Source organism: Trifolium pratense, linkage group LG4 (assembly GCF_020283565.1).
Source record: "Trifolium pratense cultivar HEN17-A07 linkage group LG4, ARS_RC_1.1, whole genome shotgun sequence".
Classification (NCBI taxonomy): domain Eukaryota; kingdom Viridiplantae; phylum Streptophyta; class Magnoliopsida; order Fabales; family Fabaceae; genus Trifolium; species Trifolium pratense.
The window spans coordinates 8734252-8753629 of record NC_060062.1 but is presented as its reverse complement, the minus strand read 5'-3'; the positions used below and the strand labels follow the sequence as shown (position 1 = coordinate 8753629).

The following is a 19378-nucleotide window of genomic DNA, read 5'->3' as shown; positions in this document are numbered from 1 at the left end:
TCCAACACAAAGTCATTTTTGACCTCAGTTGGAGCGCTAATATCATTACCAGCAAATGTTAAACACAGCAGGGGAGAACACCACATAACTTTCTCTGACAAATACTTTCTCACCACAAGAAACATCTTTATCATCAACAGACACAAAATTATTACCAAATCTTCAGATGTTTCAACATTACCCATAATAGCGTGCATTACTAAATAAGTTGAAGAGAAAACTGCACGCCACACTTGCAATAATTGCTATAACACTTCAGATAGGCAAATCCCAAGTTTGCCTCGCAATTTTTCAAATTGGACCGCATCTAGAGCCTTAGTAAAAATATCAGCCAATTGTTTTTCAGTTGAAATATGCTCAAGAGTCACAATACCTTCTTCAACTAGGTCTCTAATAAAGTGGTGCCTAATATCAATATGCTTCGTCCTGCTATGTTGGATAGGATTCTTTGAAATATTGATGGCACTAAGATTGTCACAGTACAATGCCATAGCATCTTGTACCACATTGTACTCCAGCAACATTTGTTTCATCCATAATAGCTGGGAGCAGCTACTACCAGCAGCTATGTACTCTGCTTCAGCTGTAGATAAAGATACATACTTTTGTTTCTTGCTGATCCAGGATATAAGATTGTTGCCTAAAAAGAAACAAGCTCCTGAGGTGCCTTTTCTATCATCTGCACAACCTGCCCAATCAGCATTACAATACCCCTCTAGCATAGACTTGTTCTTGTAGACCCACTTGGTACCAATCACATTAGCATTTTCTGGTCTAGGAACTAAGTCCCAAACTTCATTCTTCTTGAACTGATTTAGCTCTTCTTGCATAGCATTTATCCAAAACTCATCAGTGAGGGCTTCCATCACATTTCTGGGTTCAAACTTAGAAACAAAACAAGCATTAGGAACTAAGTCAAGTGTCCTTCTAGTAGTAATTCCATGATTAGGATTACCAATAATCAGATCTGTAGGATGATTCTTTTGAGTACGAATGGATGACCCTTTCTTTGAAGTAGCAAAGATTGGTTCAGGTGTAGTAACCTCTGTATCATTCTTGAATTCCTCAATAGTTTCAGAATCTATACTACCTTGGATAGATGCTGTAGCATCTTCTGTATCATCTTTCACAACTTCACTTGAAATACCATATATTACTACATTTATAGATTCCATCATGGTTTTGGTTATGTAGTTATATACTCTGTAGGCTCTGCTATTTGTTGAGTATCCCAAGAATATGCCTTCATCACTTTTAGGATCCATTTTAGTTCTTGGTTCTCTATCAGACAAGATATAACATTTACTTCCAAACACATGAAAGTACTTAACAGTAGGTTTTCTACCTTTCCACAATTCATACAGAGTAGATGTAGTTCCAGATCTCAAGGTGACACTATTATGAATATGACAAGCAGTGTTCATAGCTTCTGCCCAAAAACCATGAGAGAGTTTCTTTACATGTAACATTACTCTTGCAGACTCTTGTATAATTCTATTCTTTCTTTCTACTACACCATTTTGTTGTGGTGTAATGAGAGATGAAAATTCATGGATGATGCCTTCAGAGGCACAAAAGTCAGAGGATCTAGAGTTTTCAAACTCCTTTCCATGATCACTTCTGATCCTTAACACAACATTGTTTTTCTCTCTTTGAAGTAGAATACATAGATCTTTGAATACATCAAAGGTCTCTGATTTCTTTCCAATAAAATTTATCCAGGTATATCTAGAGAAATCATTTACAACAACATAGGCATACCTTTTTCCTCCTAAGCTTTCAGTTTGCATAGGTTCCATCAAATCCATGTGTAGAAGCTCAAGAACTCTGGTAGTGGTAAGATGCTGCAGCTTTGAATGTGGCTTCTTGGTTTGTTTTCCAATTTGACATTCACCACAAATGCTTCCTTCTTTGATCTTGAGATTTGGCAAGCCCTTGATGGCTTCTTCAGGTATAGCTTTCTTCATGCTTCTTAGGTTGAGATGACCAAGTTTTTGGTGCCACAATTTTATTTCATCTTCTTTCGTGATTAAGCATGTCGACACATTTGTCTCTTCTTGGGGAACCCATAAGTAGCAGTTGTCTTTTGATCTGACGCCCCTCATCAAAATTTCACCCTCATCATTTGTAACCAAACATTCAGACTTGGTGAAGTTTACCTTCATCCCTTGGTCGCATAATTGACTGATGCTTATTAAATTTGCAGTCAATCCTTTTACTAACAACACATTGCTTAGTTTAGGCAAGCTATTACTGTTGAGCTCCCCTATACCAACAATTTCTCCTTTAGTACCATTGCCACAAGTTACAAAACTAGTTGAGTAAGACTTTAAATCAACAAGAAATTTTCCAATTCCGGTCATGTGTCTTGAACAACCACTATCGAAATACCAGTCTTCCCTTGATGAAGCTCTAAGTGATGTGTGAGCAACCAGAGCAGTAATCTTCTTCTCAAGTTGAGTACCATCATTGGTCTTCACATTCTTACCTTTAGGTTTCCATTCTTGTTGAGTGGAGGCAGTTGTGGAAACTGGTTTAGGCTGATGATGCCTGTTAGGGTATCCAAACAATTTGTAACAAAAAGGTCTTATATGCCCTTTTCTACCACAGTAGTGACATATCCAAGAGTGATGTTTTCTTTTGTTCTTTGACAAGGGATGCTGCTTATGATGTTGTAGCATCTGTTGAGGCATCTTTTGCTTATGAGTTTCTTTTGGATGCATGTACGTGAGATCTGAGCTGTAACCTTTGTGTTTGTTGACATTCTCATAACTAAGCCCAATATGTTTAGGCTTTAGAACATTTTTCTCTAAGATTTCTTCTAGTTGACCATCAGCTTTATGAAGTTTATCAAGATGATCATCATCTTTATACAACATGTCGGAGAATTTTCTCAAACGCCAAATGTCAGCATTTAATTTTTCAATGACTTCCTTAGCTTCATCAAGATCAGAGGATAGATAATTTACCTTCTTCTGGAGCTCATCCATCTTTGATATATTTTCAAATTTTTCTGCCTTCAATTGATTGATGGTTACCTTTTGTTTCTCAATGACTCTGCATATTTCTCCACTCTTGAGGCAGAGTTCTTTGTAAGAATCAGCAAGTTCTTCGTAGGTTACCTCTCCATCACAAGATTCTGTATCAGATGTAATAGTACCTGTTAAGACTGAGATATGTTTGGCAGTCACAGATGCTGTATCATCTTCTGAGTCATCATCATCAGACCAACTGACAGTTAGTCCTTTCTTCGTTCTTTTCTGATATGTTGGACATTCAGGTCTGATGTGACCATATCCCTCGCATTCATGACATTGAATATTCTTGTTTAAGCTTGACTTTTCATCACTCTTAGGTTTTCCTTGATTCACAATGCTGCGCATAGTGCCTGGAGCATCATTCTTAGAATTTGGTCTGGGTCTTTTGTCCATTTGTTTTAGAACTTTGTTGAACTGTTTTCCCAGCAACTCCATAGCTTCAGAGATACTTTCATTAGATTCTTCATCCTCCTCCAGTTCTTCTTCATTATTTTTAGATGAGAATGCAATGCTCTTATTTTTCTTTTCACTTCTTCCATTTGCAGCACTTTCATAAGTTTGGAGTGATCCAACCAGTTCATCCAGTTTCATCTGAGATATGTTTTTGGCTTCTTCCATAGCTGTGACTTTCATATCAAATTTCTTTGGAAGAGATCTGAGCATTTTTCTTACTAACTTTTCTTCGGGAATTTTCTCCCCCAAAGAATCAAATTGATTATCATAATCTAGAATAGTCATATGAAAATCTTGGATTGTTTCCTCATCCTTCATACGTAAATTTTCAAACTGAGTAGTAAGGATCTGTAATTTAGACATCTTTACCTGAGGAGTACCTTCATGAACAGTTTCAAGAATCTTCCAAGCTTCCTTTGCTGAGACACATTTTTTGATCAGCTTGAAGATGTGTTTGTCTACCCCATTGTATAATGCATATAATGCTTTTGAGTTTCCCAAAGCAAGCTCATCTTCTTCTTTAGACCAGTCCTCCTCAGCTTTTAGTTCAAGTGTTGGCTTTCCATCTTTGTCCATGACCACAGGGGGGTCCCATCCTTTCAGAACAGCTTTCCAAGTTTTGCTATCCATAGATTTTAGGAAAGCAATCATGCGTGATTTCCAATAATCATAGTTGGAGACACCAACGAGAAGCGGTGGTCTGCTTACAAGCCCTCCTTCTTTGTCCATGTTGCCAGACATTCTCCCTGGAGCTCACCCTATAACCAGAAAGGGTGCCTGCTCTGATGCCAATTGAAATCTGGCACGCAGTGAACACAATGCTGCACAAGATGCTATAGCACACGTTGCAGCAAGACAGTCGCAGAACACAGTAAATAAATAAATAAATTGCAGAACAATAAATAAGACAGGTAATTGTTAACCCAGTTCAGTGCAACGTCACCTACTCTGGGGGATACCAATCCAGGAATGAATCCACTATAATAGCTCTAGTTCAAAGCCCTCGACCAACACCCGGTACTTGACTTATCGCCTAGACACTACCCGTGCAATCCTACCTAAGAACCTCTTAGATAATGAGACCCCGTCCCAAATTCCCTCTAACAACACGTACCATGTTGCTGTCAATAATAATAATCAAGATGGAGACACTCTCCTAGAAACTAGACCACACTCTTGCTTAAAAGCTTATGAGTGAATCACACACACTAACTCCGTGCTTCAAAGCTTAGGAGTAGCTTACAATAAACAACCAAAACACAGTCCTAAACTTGCATCAAATTGACACAAGAAAGGCTGACAAAAGACACAAACTCTAAACCTTAAAAACTCACACTTTGTAAAAAACACGGTTTAGAATACATGAAAATAATAGCTTGAGGCTTCACATATTTATAGTCTTCAATGTCTTGATGTCCAAGTTAGGTTTGCAGACAAAAACCCTTGCAACAGCTGCGGCCAAACCTAGATTAAAATTGAAAATATGTTTTGTGTTGTACCAAACAAAAAAAAAGCGAACAAAAATATAATATAATTATATTTTTGTTTTTAATAACTTTCCTTAGGCCGACTTGGACAATTCTTGTGCAGTAAGTCTCGTCTTGCATATACACACGTGCTGGAACTAATATTTGAAGCAAATCTTGAACGAGATTGACAGAAAAAATTCTGCACTTAAAACAGAGCATCAGGATGCTGTACGAGGATGCTGCAGCATCGCGATCCAGCATCTGGCTGGTTGGCTTTTGCAAAATTTTAGCCAATCTCAAAACACCAACAGTTTTCATTTGATCTTGGCTAACCTTCATAGCTTCGAAGTTCCCTTGAGTCACCTTTATGAATTGAGTAAGTGTATCCTCTAATTGAGAAGGTCTCCTTTGTTGAGAGTTTTGTGAAGAAGATTGTTGTTGAGATTGATTTGAGTTTTGATTTCCTCCCCAACCAAAGTTTGGATGATCTCTCCAACCTGGGTTATAAGTGTTTGAATATGGATCATACTTTGGGTTGTTCCTTTTGAAGTTGGCTAGGTACTTTGCCTCTTCTGACCCTTCAGGAAAACATTGGCCATTAGCATGCCCTTGTCCACAAAAATCACATTTCACTTCATTAGCTGCCATGACTGGCATTTGGGCATTAGGAGTGCTAGTGAGGTGTTTCAACACAGCTGCCATTTGAGAATTCATCAATGTAGATTGGGCCAAAAGAGCAGTTTGAGTATCAAGCTCTATCATGCCTGCCTTCTTCTTTGCACCACGATCATTTTCAACTCTGTACTCATTTTGAGCCATGGATTCCACCAACTCTCTAGCTTGAGTTTGATTTTTATTTTTCAAAGATCCACCTGCCGATGCATCTAGAAACATTCTAGTTTGAGCTCTCAATCCTTGTGTGAAATGCTGCATTTGAGTATGACTATCGAGCCCATGCTTAGGACACTTCTTCAGGCTCAGTTTGAATCTTTCCCAGGCATCATACAATGTTTCGGAGTCTCCTTGCTCAAAACTTGTAATGTCAGCTCTTCTTTCAAGATACTTGTGAATTGGAAAGTACCTATCCATGAACTTCATCTCTAGCTCTTGCCAAGTATTGATGGTGTTAGGTGGTATGGTGTCCAGCCAGTCTTTAGCTCTTCCAGTTAACGAGTACTTGAAAAGCCTTAATCTTTTATCTGATTCAGATACTCCTGGTGGGTCTGTATAGTCACAAGCTTCATAGAAATGCTCCAGGTGGAGATTTGGACATTGTGTTTCTGCCCCTGAGTATTGATTCTCTTTGAGGGCGCTGAGCACTGAATTCTTAATATCAAATGACACATGATTTCTCGGTTGGAAACCCAGATTGGCAAGCTCTCCATTGTTTCTTTGCCCATAGTCACCTAACATCCTCTCAGGCACAACTGGTGGAGGTGGTGGTGGATTTTCAGCCATGATGTTGGCTTCGTTGTCCGATGTGTTTGGACTAGAAACCGCTTCTTCACTACTTTCTTGTGCAACACCTGCTAACCGGGCAGCCTCTCGGGCTAACCGAACTGCTTTCCTGTTTGCTTTAGCTGTTTTCTCTATTTCAGGATCAAAGACAAGTTCTCTTGCTACTTTCCTACCTTGCATAAACAACCAGAAAATACCTTAAGAAGCAACTGCACTACACAAGAATGAAAATGAAAATAAAATTCAGAACTTATTTTTTTGTATATATATATTTATAATTAAAATAAACAAAAACTTAATCAATAAAACAATAAAATTTCAAAGTATGACTCAATTGCCTTGTTGATTTAATCAACAATCCCCGGCAACGGCGCCAAAAACTTGATGGAAAATTTAGCAAGTGTACTAAATAGTCGTCAAGTAGTATAATAAAATCGTTCTCTCCGCAGGGATTGTTCTAAATCAATTGTAATTTGAAGACATACTCATGTAAATTGACATAAATTGTAAAAAGGGGGTTCTTGTTTGGTTTCAAGTTCAAATTTTTAAACTTTGGAATTGCTTTGGTGTTTAGATTGATGTAAGAAAAGCGATTGGTCCTTTTTGGGTCATCTAATTACTATTTCTCTTGGTAATTTCATGTATGATAACGAATTAGTCGAATTAGTTTCATGATTTGATTAAAACATAATTGATTATGCCCAATGTCTTGGTAACATAATCCTCTCTCATGATCATCAATCCCTAATGTCTTAGTAAGACCTATGATCATGTGAGGAAGAAAAACTTTAATCTTTTAATCTCAATTAACAATCCGAAATGTCTTAAGTGAAAGTTAATTGATTAATCGTTCCTAGATCGATGATTTATTCCTATCGTCATAGTAAAACAAATCATTGCAATCATCATATAAGTCGCGAATTCATACAAAGCATTAAGCACAAAGAACAATCAATAGAAACTAACTTCGTAATTCATTAATCATATCATATGACAATCACATAATTCAAGATCAAAAGTAATTAGAATCACCTAAGGACCAATCATGAGAATTTAGCTAGACATTGCAAATTCAGAAATTACATCAATTAAAATGAAAGGAAGCATAGTTACAAGAAGAATCTTGATGTGTTTCCACACTTGAATCCTTGCTTGGTCGCTCTTGATCCTCCAAAATCGCTCCAAATGCTGTTCTCAGTGTTCCAAATTCGATAATGATCCAGATCTGAAGTTTCCCTTTTATAAAACTGATCAAAAATAACGTTTTCCGCCTGAGGCACAGAATTTCCGCCCCAGGCGTAAAAATTTACGTTTCAGGCACAAGAAATTCGCCTGAAACGGCAAAACAGTGAGCAATCTTGGTTCTTCAGTGAAATTTCCGCCCCAGGCGTAAAGAATTCCACCCCAGGCGTAAAAAATGCTATAAAATCCAACAATTTTCATTTGCTCTCTTCCTTCGCATGTAGCTTCAAATCAATGTCTTATTCTTCATGATTTAGGTCAAAAACCTCTAAAATCACTTGAAAATGGTCTTTATTTCCATGTAATGACTAACGTCATCAATCCTCTCTAATGAGAGAGAGTGAGATTAAGAGAGAGATAGAGAGGATTGAGAGAGATGGAGATGAGAGTGAATGAGATGATCCAATCACTAGTTCTAACCTTGTCCTAAGTAATTTTTTTTGACAAAAAAGAACGTCTATATGTAATAATCTGACATCGGATTACGATGGATTCGGTTCGTTTTATCTGACCCGTCATATTATGTATGTGTTTCTATAAATTTACTTATTTTCTTCAAATAATTGAAATATGAGTTTAATGGATATGCATCAACGGTGTAAAATATTTTTACATGATAGTCCAATAAACAACTATTATTTTGTCATGTCATATGAGTTTATAACAATTTTTTTTCTCTTGAAATATATTTCCAAATATTAATCACATTATTAAAAATTTGATTCAATGATTGTGTAAAAGATTTATTTGTGTAAAGAGGCGGTACTGGAGTGTGTCTGAGGGTGGCCATGGCTCACCCCCACCCCAAAAAAGTTTTTTTTTAGATAGAATATTAATTCAAATATATTAATGATTTTAAATAATTTAATTATTATACGTATTTGAATAAATATTAATCGTAAATATTCATTTAGAGTTTATTAATGATTATAAGGAACTCAACACACATATTAGTTCAAGTATTAGTATAAATATTATTTTGTAGTCTACTATTATTGATGATTTCAAGTCACTCGATATATATATGTATTAGAGTATTATTTTAAGTTATACAGTTTAATTTTATAATAATGAAGTTTGTCATTGTTTCTCAAAATAACGGGTAACCTGAATTTATAATGTCATTCAAGAAAAATTGAATTTATAATATTGGATAAAATTAGTAATTTTTTTTTTTTTGAATGGCAAAAAAAAAAAACTAATTAAGAAGGTTCATATTTCAACCTTCAACGATTAAGTTTCTTAAGGAAAATGTAACATCTAGTTCCATTGCTTATCCCACACACATATTTGTTGTAATGGCATGGATTTACAAGTGCGCGGTTTCAGTAACAGGAGTAAACTTCAAGACATCGTTGTTCAACACGATTGTAAATCTTCGCAGCTTAATGATTTCTCCATTGTCTGAAATGTCTATGGCATTGTTTGTTTCGGTTTTAAAATAATAGTTTTTTTTTTTTTTAAATAAATTTTTTAAAATTGTTTTTCAAAATATTGTAAGTTTTTTTATATTTGATTTTTCTAAATCGAAACACTAATTTTGAAATCATATAACATAAACACACATTATTGAAGATCAAAACAAGGTCAAAATCACTTTTTTTTCTTTTAAAAAGTTGCATTTCAAAAATGATTTTTATGAAAAATTTATTTGAAATAGCTTTAAAATTAAGTGATTTTTCGAAATTTTGATATCCAAAAAATGTTTTAATAAAATGATCAAATACCTAAAATAACATGGTAAGAATAACTATTCAAACCAAATTTTCATTTGAAGATTTTATAAAAAGTTTCTTTGTATTTTTGAAAATAATTTTTCTTAATGATTTCTCCATTGTGTGAAACGTCTATGGGCCTGTTTGTTTCAGTTTTAAAAAAATAAATTTTTTTTTGTATTTTTGAAAATAAATTTTTTAAAATGGTTTTTCAAAATATTGTAAGTTTTTTATATTCGATTTTTCTAAATCGAAACACTAATTTTGAGATCATATAACATAAACACACATTATTGAAGATCAAAACATAATCAAAAACTGGGTAGTTTGATTGAGGGTCGGTGGCAGTGGGAGTTGCTGTGGCGTCGAAATCATTTTCAATGGGAAGAAGAGCAATACCATGAGTTTATTGATGTTATCGCCCCGTTTGTCCCTGTGGATAATCATGATAGGTGGCTGTGGTTAGGTGACAGTATTCATGGATTCACGGTGAAATCAGCATATATGCGTCTGGAAAGTATTGCGAATAATCGTCGAATTCTGGAACCTGTTGATGATTTTGTGTTTAAGAGGCTATGGAAATGTGCGGCGCCGTCTAAGGTTCGGGCTTTTGCCTGGCAATTGTTATTAGATCGTGTACAGACAAAGGAGAATTTATTTAAGCGCAATATGATGCAATATGATCAACAGACTTGTGTGTTGTGTGATTGTAAGACAGAAACAGCAGTACATCTTTTTCTTCATTGTGATTGGGTTGCTAAGATTTGGTATGAGATCACTAGGTGGCTGGGACTTATTTTGATTATTCCTCCCAACATTGCTACTTCTTTTGCTATGTGGGCGACTAGTGTCAGCAACAAGAAAGAACGGAAAGGGATTTGCTTGGTCTGGAATGCCTTTATGTGGAGTGTGTGGAAGACGCGAAACGGGCATATTTTTAATAACGTGCCTGCTATAACTGACGAGGTGGTGGAGCAAATAAAGATTATGTTGTGGCAATGGTTCATTGGGAGAATGGCGAAGGCCCCGTGCTTGTTGTATGAATGGAAGTGGAGCCCGATCGAGTGTATGAGAAGATGATATGCGGTATGCGTTGATGTGCTGATACCGTGGCTGTGTGTGGTTTTTTGCTGCTGCAGTATGTTCTGTTGTTTTTCTGTTTTCTTAATCTCTGTTGTTTTTGCTGCGGTAGGTTGTTTTTGGCTGCTTCTTAGATTTATGCTTTTTCATAGTGTATATATCTTGTTCTATGTGTGATCCTCATAACATGCCTTATGTTATAGTGGATTTTGTTAATAAAATTGTTTGCTGCTCAAAAAAAAAAAAAAAATAGAGTCAAAATCACATTTTTTTTCAAAAATTATTTTTATGAAAACTTATTTGAAATAGCTTCAAATAAAATATAAGTGAGTTGAACACCCCAAAATCTTAAGCGTTAGGTTTATGGGTTATCTCACTTATAAAATGTTCAACGTCCACTTTTCTAAACAATGTGAGACTTAACTCAGACTTACCGCAACAAATATATCATGATACTTAAATAAAAATTATTTAACAAGTAGCACATTATTTTAAACCCTTAACTTACTTGTAAATAACATAATTTTATACTCCCTCCGTCCCAAAATATAAGTAAAAGTGGGTCACATAAACTTGATGTATTTGGTTAAAGATTTGGACCAAATACATCCACTTTTTTTGACCAACTTTTGCTTATATTTTGGGACGGAGGGAGTAATTAAGTATAGAAGGAGCATTTGAAAATAACAATCATGGGAAATTCATATCAAATAGAAACATTAAACATTCGATGTAAAAGAAAAAAGGAAACAATTATTTTGTCAAAACAATAAACAATAAACATTAAAATTTTGACTTATTGAACTTGTTGCATAACACCAAACTAAGGATAAACTTCAATGAGAGACTTGAAACCCCATATGGGAGTAATCTTATAGCTGCTGAAGCCTGCATCATATATGAGTTTCTCCCATTCTTTTTTTTCTCTTTCTTTTCCATTGAATAAAGTAAGCATTACCATGTCAAAATTCAATTGCAACTCAGTTAAGTCACGATCATCACTTGTTTCATCAATTGACATGTCTATGATTATAACTTTTCCATCTTTGCCTTTTCCAGAAATAGCTTCTTTGCTGTTCTTCAATATCTTTAAGCAGAGCTCATCATTCCAATCGTGCAGAACCCACTTTAAAAAAACAAAGATTTTAACTATTTAGTTCATGTATATTGTTACAAAATATATATATGCAACTTAGTTTGATTTTCTTAACCCTTGATATGCAAGCTTAGTACAAAGAATTTAGCCTTGTAACTTCAAAATAGAGTTCAAATTTTTTGGAGACAGTTGTAAAATGCAAATTGTTGGTACTTAAAAATTTCCACTTTGCCAATTTTTTTAAATGAATGTTTCGACCAAAACGCCGTGGGGCAAATACGACGTAAAACACTGCCTAAAAATTGAATTTTGAGTTGGTCTTTTGTATGCACACACCATACAATATACATAAGTGGACTAGAAAGTGGCTATGTATTATGACGAAGTTTCGATTTATTTTGATTTTTCGACTGAAACATGAAAAATCACAATTTTGCTCCCAGTGCACAATAGACCACGGGTCAAATTTCATTGCTTCAATTTGAAGGCATGTTTAGGAAATTATAAACTACTCCCCCACAAAACTTAGTAGCATTCCGACGACGCCTCAATTTATTTTGATTTTTCGAATCAAAAGAGTTATATTCAACCAAAACATAGTCACGATTAGGCAACGCCCGTCAGGTATGACTTTCTTATATATTAAGAATGAGACCCTCTTCCTTTAATATATTCTTGAATTAAATATATACTTTAGAATCCTTATTTGAAAATTATGGACATATATGGACAAAATCAAATTAAATCATATACCTTGAGTAAAACAGCATCTGCTTGAGGGATAGATTTAAACATATCTCCACCAACAAAGTTCAAATATTTGTTTCCAGTTAAGTTACCAACAACCTGTGGTTGATCCAAAACAGTGTATTTAATATCAGGAAATACTTCATGAATGAGTTTTGCAACAACTCCAGTCCCACCACCCACATCAACCAAAGACTCCAAACCTTCAAACACATGTTTGCAGTCTTTAAGTGCAAGCTTAAACATTTGAGAATCAGCATCCATAGCCTCTTGAAATAAACTCATCAGTTTATGAGATTCAGGATCTTTGTTCAACATGTTCCAGAAATTATCCCCATTTGCACTTTCAAACAGGCTGAATTCTTTTTCCTCAGTTAACCATTTCTTCGAGGAATGCCACATGTTCATACAACTTGGATGACCGCCACACCGCCAGCAAGGGATGCTAAACATGTTGATGCACCGCGGACAAGAAGCTTCGAAGGCGGTGTGAGAGCATATGTTGTTTCTTCTTCTTCTTCTTGATCTCCTCCCGTTTTCTTCTTTATCGCGGTTGTTTTTGCGAATAAACCATTGTGTGTTAACAATCGCATGAAGCGATAGAGGACATTAATTTTAGAAGGGTGGAGTTTCAAAGATGAAGCTAATTCAGTGAGAGTCATTGGTTTTCCATGGTTGTGGATTACATCTGCTATGCCTAACTCCACAGCAGATTTGAGTGCCATAGAACTTATAAAGCTGTATATATGTTTGTACAAATGGAGTTGAGCATGATATAGTTCACTTTCATCATTGCCAATGCCATTGCTACTATGATCCATTTGTTAGTTGTGAATGTGATAAACTTTTGTGTGTGTTGTTTTGCGGTATATATAGTCTGCAGCTTATATACATTTTCAAAATGCATGCAAGACACCAATAAATTAACACCTTATTTTTTGTCTTGTTTTTAGGTAACATGATGAGCTCACTCTTGAGGTATTTGATTCTTGTAATCGGAAGTTGAGTCTAACTCAATCTTACAAAACTGACTTGTAAAGTGAGGATTAACCTCACTTATAAATATTCATTCATGTCATCTCGTAACTGATGTGAGACTTCTTAACACACCCCCAACACTATTGGGCTTGGGGCGCGCATATAAATTAATGGTGGATGACCCGATCAGAAATTTAATATCATGAGGCACATATCGTGGAGGAGGTTATGATATCATCTTAAAATTGAGAGATTAGCCTAACTCACCATACAAAATTGACTTGTATAAGGTAATGATTGTCTCTTACTTATAAACTCGTGTTCATGTGAGACTTCTTAATACATCGTCTCACATTCAACACTATTGGGCTTTGTTGTGAATTCGTTAATAAAATCAAACCAATACGAAACTTGATGTGTGGAGCAATTGAATCAAGCAACCAATATCAAAGAGTATAGATACGATGATAATAATCCAAAAGCAAGTAAACAAATAAAAGAGAGAAGAAACACAAATCTTTGTTTACCCAGTTCAGTTAAAATAACCTAGTCTGGGGGAGAGAGCAACCCTTCGTTCCACTAGAATCAAATAAGTCACTTACAAGCAATTCCCAAATTGGGTTACAAGAATTAGCAAACCCTAACTCTACCCCCAAATCCCGAATTTCTTCCTGTAATGAATAAACTCAATTTGACATAGTCTACCCAAGGTGAACAAAGCCAATAATAAACTTTTGCCCTAGAATTATACCAAAAGAAAATCTCTTTGTTCTCTCTCTAAAACCCTAGCCTTTGATGGTGGCAAATCCTTATTGTTCCTTTCACTCTTATTTTTCTAAGAATAAAGTGATCCCTATTTATAGAAAAATATATGCCAAGAAAGTAGTAACAAATCTATTTTAAAATAAAACAAATCCAAGTCAGAGTGCCCTCCAAGAAAATATATTTTTCACAAAAAATCAACAAACCCGCATATTTCCACCTGGGGCGCAGGAATTTCCGCCTGGGGCGGAAAAACAGAAACCTTTTTCTTTTCCTGCATACAACTTTCGTCTGGGGCGGAAAAACAGCAACTTGAAAAACTTCTGACTTCTTGTTACCGAGATTTCAAGGCATATCCAACAGGCTTGGTGCGTCAAAATAAATAGTGGGCGGCCAAATAGCAGGTGGTCAAGCGAATCTTAGTAAGACTCTGATATCATCTTAGAATTGGGAGTTGAGTCTAACTTAGCCCAACAAAATCAACTTATAAGGTAAGAATAATCCTCATTTATAAACATATATTCAGACTATCTCGCATCCAATGAGAATTCTTTAACGTTGTTAAAAAAACTCAGTTTGAAACAATGTCACTATAATCTTTTTGAATATATTGAAATTGTTAAAACATTTATGAGTGTAAGCGGTGGGGTAAGTCGGTTAATCAGGTTGTACTAGCTAGGTATTGGGCGCCGGGCCTTATCAATTACAAGGGTGCTTCTATGGTGAGGCCAGTAAAATGGCCTCTTTAGTGAGGTCAATTGAATTGCCCAATAAAATTTTAAGTGATGCCACATCAGCTCTACATTGTAATGAAGGTCTATGGTAAGTCTTTCTAATGAAAGTTTTACTTATTGCACATCACCCCATCTTTTAGTTAAAATTATTTTAATAATTAAAATTTATTTTATTTAGATTTAAATCATATAACTAATATCCAATTTTTAATTTGCTTTTTAAAGTACAAATTTTCTCATTATTTGTGTTCTCCATTCTTCATGTATTCATCATTCACCATCCAGATCTTCCATTTTCATTGAACAACAACCTTAAAATTAAATATTATGGAAATTACTACCACTATTCTAGATCTGAGATTTTTCTCCAAAAGAGAGTTTAAACTCATTCCTTTGATTTGTGGATAATTGCAAAAGCAAATCTTAGATCTGTAACCCCAAACGCGAGTGAACTCAAAACTATTTGGTTTCAAGTTTGACAATCCCAGAAACGTTTTTCTTCTCCAATTGTGAAAAGTAAAAAATATCTATGTTTAAATTTGTCATCTAAGTGTAACCAAAAAAAGATTTGTCATATAAAATCAATAATAGATTCAAAATCTAATTGAAGTTTTAATTTGGAGGTTCTGTGTTTACTGGAATCGAGACTGGTACCGCGGGTCTGAAATCGGGTCGAAATGACCCGGCTGAAGGTTGAAGATGATGCTTTATTTTATTAACGCTATCTTTATAAATATTGCATGATGCGAGGTTAACAACAACAAGTTCTGTTGTCGTAGCGGTTGGCGCGTGTTGCCCTTCCAAAGCTGTCGTGGGTTCGATTCATGTTGGTAGCATTTTGTGAATTATATTTTTTTAAAAGCGTTGATACAAACTACAGCGAAAAATAAAAATGAAAACTATGGCAGGAGTGTGATTCGAACAGAGAACTTATAGTTATTACACAACAACACTTACCAACTTGGCTGTAAACATTTCTAGTTAAATTATGCACTTGATACATACATATTCTGTTTAACTGTGTTGTAATCATCCCTACATGGATTAAAATTAATTGAATATATAATTAGATTTTTTATTAAATATTATAGAAATAAAGTACAAATAAAATATTTTGGACTATTAAATTATATTTTGACTGTTACTTATAATCCGACTGAAGTTAATGAACAAAAACATTTAACAGTAAGGTAAAATTTAATAAAATTACATTTTTGTTATTTGAACAACATAAAATAAAATTAGTCAAATAATTCTTTATTTTTAATCCTAAACGTTCAAAAATAGAGATAAATAAAGTAAAATTTAAAAATAATGTAAGATTATATTCCGGTTCAACTGAAACAATATTAAGTATTAACCATAGACTTCGACGGGATATTATATTCCGGTTCAAATTGAAGCACTATTAACCCTAGTCTTTGACTGAGGGTTAAACTTCGACTGAGGGTTAAACTTCGGCTGAAGTTGATGAATTAATATATATATATATATATATACAAATAAAGTAAATTTTAAAAATAAAGTTAATGAATTTAAAAAATTATATAAATATTATACTCCGGTTCAAATTGAAGCACTATTAACCTTAGTCTTTGACTGAGGGTTAAACTTCGACTAAAGTTAATGAATTTAAAAATTATATAAATAAAGTAAATTTAAAAATAAAGTAAGATTATACTCCAGTTTAACTGAAGGACTATTAACCCTGTACTTTGACTAAATATTATACTCTAGTTTAATTGAAGCACTATTAATCCTAGTCTTTAACTGAAGGTTAAACTTCGACCGAAGTTAATGAATTAAAAATAATTATATAAATAAAGTAAAATTTAAAAATAATGTAAGATTATATTCCGGTTTAACTGAAACACTATTAACCCTAGTTTTTGATTGATGGTTATAATTTGGCTGAAGTTAATAATTTAACAATTATATAAATAAAGTACAAATTTACTAAGTAAAATATAAAATGAATTAATATTATAATATGACTTAACTGAAGTTAATGAATTAAACTTTAAAAATATATTTTGGACTATTAAATTATATTTTGACTAATACTTATAATCCGACTAAAGTTAATAAATAAAAACATTTAATAGTAAGGTAAAATTTAATAAAATTACTTCTTTTTTTTTAACAACATAAAATTAGATAAATGGTGGTGGTGACCTTTTTATTGGTGATTAGAAACATATACGTAAAAAAAAGTAAGGGTTTTTTATTTATTTTTTAAAATATTTGCATTCCCAAAAAAATATGATTTCTTTTATTAAAATTTATTGATTCTTTTAAAATTTTCCAAATATACAAAAGTTTCCTAATATATAAATTATTATGAAATCTTGATCGTAAAAAGTCTTTTAAAAAAAATCTCTCAAAATTCATTCAAATCATGTGTTAAAAATCTTGATTGTAAAAAAGTCTTTAGAATCTCACAAAATCAAAAATACTAAAAGATAATGAAGAAAGAGATGGAGTCTGATATGTTTCATTATTTTTTTATGGTGTTGTTTATGTGAATTATTACTAAAATTATTATTATTATTATAATATTAAAACAAAGACTTTTTCATTTCCCTAGAAAATAATTTGGGAGTGGAGTAAGTGTATGTCGGTACATGGTGTATGGAACACACTAGAGAACTTTTTTGATAGTCACACTATAAATTTGTATTTGTATGCATTTTTCCTTAACAATTTTTTTTAATTACGGAGTACTAATATACTGACATTGGAAGTTGGAGAGAGACCACTATCTTTATTACTAGTATCCGGACCCGTGCCAAGCACGGGTTAAAAAGTGACTATAAAAATTAAAATTTTAATATTTCAAATTTCATAATTATCTAACACAAAAAATGATAAATTACACTAATATATATATATGTTTAATAAGTCACCAAATTTTTTTGTCTTTAAAAATATGTGTAACAAATTTTGCTACTTCAAAAATTAAAATGCTAATAATTAAATAATGACTAAAATTTTGGAAAAAACAAATAAGCCCAAAAAATCATTTTTTTTTAATAAGGGATCTAAATTTTACTTTTATGAAAATATGAAGACCAATATACATTTAAATTTATTTTTATTACAAAAACAATTTAACACAATTCAAATTTGTTGCGCACATAAAATAAAGTACAGTAGTTACATTCGAAGATCATCTTTTTATTTCTAAACTTTTGACTTTCTGCATTTTATATAAAGTAAATTAGTTACATGCGAACATCATCTTTTTCTTACGGTTAGCCTGACATAATTCGGTTCCTGCTTTATCCTTACTCAATCATCGGAAGTTGGACACTTCCTCTATTTTTACTCGATGTGGCCTCCAGGAAACGACTTTCCTTCATTGTGTTCAGGACTATACATTCTCTAGAAACCTTTGGCACCACACTGAATTCAATGACTGAACTTTCTTCTCTATAATTGACGCACATGATTGGCTCAAGGTTGGCTCCATGTGTCCCGAAGCTAATTTCTTCTCGGCTGGTGTTTGGTGTATGGAGATATCATAATTTAATTTATTTAAACAATGAATCTTGTCCTTAAATCAGCTATCCTTCAACATCCAGAACTTGGTCGAGATTTTCACGTCTTTTTTCTCCTCTAATCACGTTGGTACAGGTTCATTAAATGGAACAATGAAAACTTCTATTGGTGGTCCTCAACGTTGACGGTAGTCCTCAATTTTTTTTTTGATAGACAAAATCAAAATAAGATGCAGGAAGAGGTACTTCAACCCATTACAACAAATGATTAACAATGAAGACAACTAATAGGATTATTACACTATCAAGCAAAAGAATAAACACTATTAGCATCCAAATTAAGAAATTAATTTGAGGCCCCACAAAATGTTCTCAATATTCTTGCATTCTCCCATGAAAACAACTTTGTTTCTCGTGTTCCATATCTTTCTTTATGATCACATTCCTGAAAAATAGAAGAAGAGAGAATGATCAACAAAATTATAGAATAAAGAAGAAAAAGTTGAAGAAAATTATAAAGACAACAAATATGATTGATAAAAGAGAGAATAAATTAAAAATTCAAGTAATTCAAGTAAATAAATAACAATGAAAATAACTAAGAGAAATAACTAAAAGAAAAGATTTGAAAAATTGTGAGTTGTAGTATTCACACAAAGATCATATATATATAGAGAAAAAAAATGGAGATATGAATAATTTTGTCTTTAATATGAAATTAAAATCATTAATAACAAATATGACCAATTAGTCAAAATAATAAATTACATGATTCATCAACAAAAAAAAACATTCATATATTATCACATCTTTTTCAAAAAAGAAAATTCCATGATTCTTTTTTTTTTTGGTCAAGCCATGATTCATTTTAAAAAAATATAAAATATTATTTTCACATTTTTTCATTTTGTTTAAATCATTTTATCCACAAAAATAAATAAATAAATAAAATTTGGTTTTTAAAATTATTTGAAGTTAGTCAAAAAATAAAATATTTGAAGTTGAAATAATAATTAAATGAAATATTTTTATTATTATTTTTAAATCGAATATTTTAATTAATTAGAATTATTTCATTATGAATTATTTCCTTTTTAAGTAGGCAA

General features: G+C 33.1%; 1 pseudogene; it reads right to left on the bottom strand.

The window, feature by feature from the left end:
* Nucleotides 1–11262: 11262 nt before the first annotated feature.
* LOC123923694 lies at nt 11263–13119 on the bottom strand (annotated as a pseudogene).
* Nucleotides 13120–19378: the final 6259 nt, after the last annotated feature.